A 4,166-nucleotide genomic window follows, 5' to 3' on the forward strand; every position below is an offset into this window, starting at 1 on the left:
AAAAAAAAAAAAAAAAAAAAAAAAAAAAAAAAAAAAAAAAAAGTGTAAACACATAAGTTCCCTCCTCACGAGCGGTCTGAGTGTCTAGTTTACGGTAGAAAAGATTTTTTTTTTTTTTTGATACGCAAGCGCATTCTAAGGTAGCTGGAAAGCCGACGGTCCCCAGCAAGTGGCAGGCGGAGGCTCCTTGGGGGCGCTGCCCGCGGCCGCTGAGGGCTGGGCCACCCTTTCCCCAACCTCCGCCAGCGACTAGCTTCGTCCAAGCAGGGGATTTCTTGAGCTTATGGGGAAGAGGGTCCCGGCGGAGGATGGGTGAGGAAGAACGGACTGGGAAATGGAAAACGGTTGTTGTTGTTCTTGCAAAACTGTTTAATGACAGGGAAAGAAGGCCAAGAACTTGGAACTGGTAGGGAAGCAGTACAGTACAAGTGTGGCTCCTCAGGAGTTTGGTGTGCTCACACGCAGAGTTAAAGGTTTCAAACAAAGCGCCAAAAATGTTTATAGAAATATGACTAAAGAATCCAAGAGTTCATAGTGAAAATGTAAAACCGGTGTCTGTAACCAAACCAAATTAATAATGTAGGAAGAAACGGTCATTTATTCTTCATTTGTACTCCCCTTTCACCCTGCCCTAACATATTTGCAAGATAATAATAATCTGTGTATAGTTTTCTTTAGAAAAAAGAGCAATTTATTTAAGAGACCTGTTATTTTTCTGTAAATTGTTAGCGTTGGAAAGAATTTTAGAGACCATTCCACAAAATCTTGAGGGCCCAGTGTGTCAAACACAATAATCCAGATCTTGTTTTCATATCATTGAACATGATAAACTCGGTCTCTGACCTCAGGGGGCTTCCATTGTAGATCATCTACTGAAGTTGAATTGGAGCACCTGGCTTCTCCCTCTCAACGATGAAGAAATAGGCACGGGAGAGTTGCCAGATTCTCAGACGGCAGAGCCACGAATAGAGGTCAGGCCCCTTGATGACTGAGTCCTGGCTTTTTCTACCACTGCCGGTGCTGCTATTTTCCCTTGATGGCACAGATTCACTCAGTAGGTCAGTCATTCATACCTAAAGTATTTATTAAGGTCCTCCTAAGTACGAGGGAAAAGACTTTAGACATCAGCTTACACCAGGGACAAATATGGACATGGTCTTTCCTCTCATGCAGCTTACATTTGTATTATTGTTTCTTACAACTTCTTAACATGTGGAGAAAGAAAGCAAAAACAAGATTAACTGTGTGCTTAAAAAACAACACAAAAGATGACGACGACTTTGTAGATTCCAAATTAAATACGCCTTTTTCACCTGGAAGCATTCATGCATTCACAACATATGCGATCCCACTGTGCAGGCAATGTTCTGCTCCATCCTTCATCTTAGATTTTATGCTACTTGAAATTTAATTCCACAGAAATTGATTAGCTTGCAGTGTGGTGGGGAGGAAAACAGACACAGCCCCTCAACTATTTATTGAACTCCTATCATGTGGTAGGCATTTGGGATGTATCAATGAACAAAACAGACAAGAAATCTTTATAAAGCATACATTCTTGGGTGGGGAGAAAAGCACAAGTTGAAGAAATGTAAGCCAGCAAATTATATGAAATGTTAGAAGTCTGTAAGTGTTGTGGGAGGGGCAGAGTGGTGGGGGAAACTAAAGCAAAATAATGGAGATGGGAGTTCAGGGGAGAGTTGAGTTGTAATCCCATATAGGCCGGGAAAGGCCTCATTGAGAAGACAAACCTTGAGCAGATTTGAAGAGGTGAGGAAATTAATAATGCAGATGGCTCACTCAAATGCTTCTAGCCTAACAAGAGAGGGGAGAAACTAGCATGTAACAACAAGATCACAAACTGAAATATAACTTTAAACCATCACATGTACTCTGAACGAAAATAGGGAGTACATTTGACCATTTAAAGTTCTATTTTGTGCTATAAGATAGTATAATTTCATTAGGAGGGTTAAAGAAGGTCTTTTGAAATAAGTGACATTTAAGTAGAAACCTAAAGGAAGAGCAGGCATTAGCCAGGTAAAGAGGTGAAGAGCTGTGTTCAGATGGAGGAAATAGCAAAGCCCATGAGGAGGAAGAGTTCAGCATGGATTTGGGAGGAAGGCAGAGAGATGAGTTAGAACATATTTTCAGATTCCTATAAAACATCTCAGTAGAAGAGTGAAGTTCACAGATGTGAGTCTGGAGTTCAGACTACGGTTTTGAATGTAAATATTGATTTGTGATCATTCCACATGAAAATATTTTCAGAAGCCAAGTCACAGGAAAATGCAAGAGATATGAGATTACAGAATGATGCCCTGAGTAATTTCTGCTCTCCGAGGATCCGTAGAAAAGGAGCCAAGATGGCAAAGAAGACTGAGAAGGAACTCTCAAAGAGTAGACAGAAAGCCGGGAGAGTGTGGGGTCAGGAAAATCAATCAAGACAGTGTTTCAAGGGGGAGTGGTAAGTTTTGTTAAATGCTGTTGAGGGTTCAAATGAAATACTGAGACGTTTCCATTGCATGTTGCAAGACAGAAACGACTGGATACAGGCTCCAGAGCAGTTTTTGTAGTATGTTGAGAGTGGAAGCTGGATTTCATGTGTTTAGGATAAAATGGAACACGAAGAAGATTACGGCGTAGTCACCTCTTTATGAAGCTGGACTCAATAAAGGTTTAGGGAGACAAGGCAGTAGCTGGAGAGGGCTAGGACAGATTGAGCATCCCTGATGGGAAAATCTGAAATCCAAAATCTGAAATTTTTGAGTGTCAATATGACACCACAAGTGGAAAATTCCACACCTGGCCTCATGTGAGGGGTTATGGTAAAAACACACATGCACGACACAAAGTTTATTCAGTGTCTCCAAGGAGAAAAAACATCCCCCCAGCCCCTGTCAGCTGCAATAGATGTTTTCTTTGCACGTCCAGATTCCTCCATGCAAGCACACCACAAAGGGTAATAAAGTAGTTCAATGTACACAAATTTTTTTCACTACATACTTAAATTTCAGTGTACACAAATTTTGTTTCATGCACAATATTATCTAAAATATTGTATGAAATATTCAGTTTCTGTTTATAAGGTATATTTGAAACATAAATAAATTTCGTGTTTAGACTTGGGTTCTCATCCCCAAGATATCTCATTATGTATATGAAAACATTCCAAAATTCAAAAAAATCTGAAATCTGAAACACTTCTGGTCCCAAGCGTTTCAGATAAGGAAAGCTCAACCCAGTTAATGTTTTTGGCTTGTGTGGTGCTGTCTTGGATGGAAGGCATCAGAGCACGTTTGACTGATCTGGAAACTAATACAGTAAAAAGGAAAATGAAGATATAAGAGGAAAAGGAATAAAGAATGGAAAAGCATTTCTGAGAAGGCAGGAAGCGATGGGGATACAGGGTACATGCTGAGAAACCGGGTTTTAAAAGATATTCTACTTTTTTAAAAATTCTGTAATGAGAGAAGAAGAGGGTGGTGGGAAGATGAGAAAGTTTCCCTCTGATGGTTTCTATTCAGCTAAGAGGAAAGAAGAAAAGGGAGAGTTGCAGTTTGATGACCTTATAGAAGGTGTGAAATAATGAATGGGAGGCATAGGATTGAGATTTTGGGGCATAGTAAGACTTTAGAGCAGTAAGGAGGGCCCATTTGAGGTTGATAAATCTCAAGTATGCTTAATCAATATATCAAATATATCTTTCTACAACCCTCTTTAAGATTACCAGCCATTCACTCCCTCAACAGATGCCCAATTTGTATTATATCTATGCAGTCAATATTCGCACAAAAATAAAATATAGATTAAAATGGCAGTGCTATTACAAAGCACAATGTCAGTTAATCCTATATTATTTCATACAGATACACATAAAGAGAAGCAGGGAGGGAAGAGAACCTACTCTGTATCAGGCACCACACTGTGTGAGTCTGCTAGGCTTGTGTTTCACCCTTCCAACAGAACCTGAACTTCTATCATTTTCCCATTTTACAGATTTGGAAATTGATGTTCAGCAAGGTTTGGAAAATACAGTTCAATAGTGTGTTAGCCATTGTTCACTGAAGGCTATCTGTCATCTAGGAGTCTAATAAGAGCTCAAATGGTTGTAATAGGCACAGAATCTTATATGTGGTTGGAGTTTTTTTTTTTTTTTTTTTTTT

The sequence above is a fragment of the Mandrillus leucophaeus genome, unplaced genomic scaffold, assembly GCF_000951045.1.
Source record: "Mandrillus leucophaeus isolate KB7577 unplaced genomic scaffold, Mleu.le_1.0 Scaffold96, whole genome shotgun sequence".
Lineage (NCBI taxonomy): Eukaryota > Metazoa > Chordata > Mammalia > Primates > Cercopithecidae > Mandrillus > Mandrillus leucophaeus.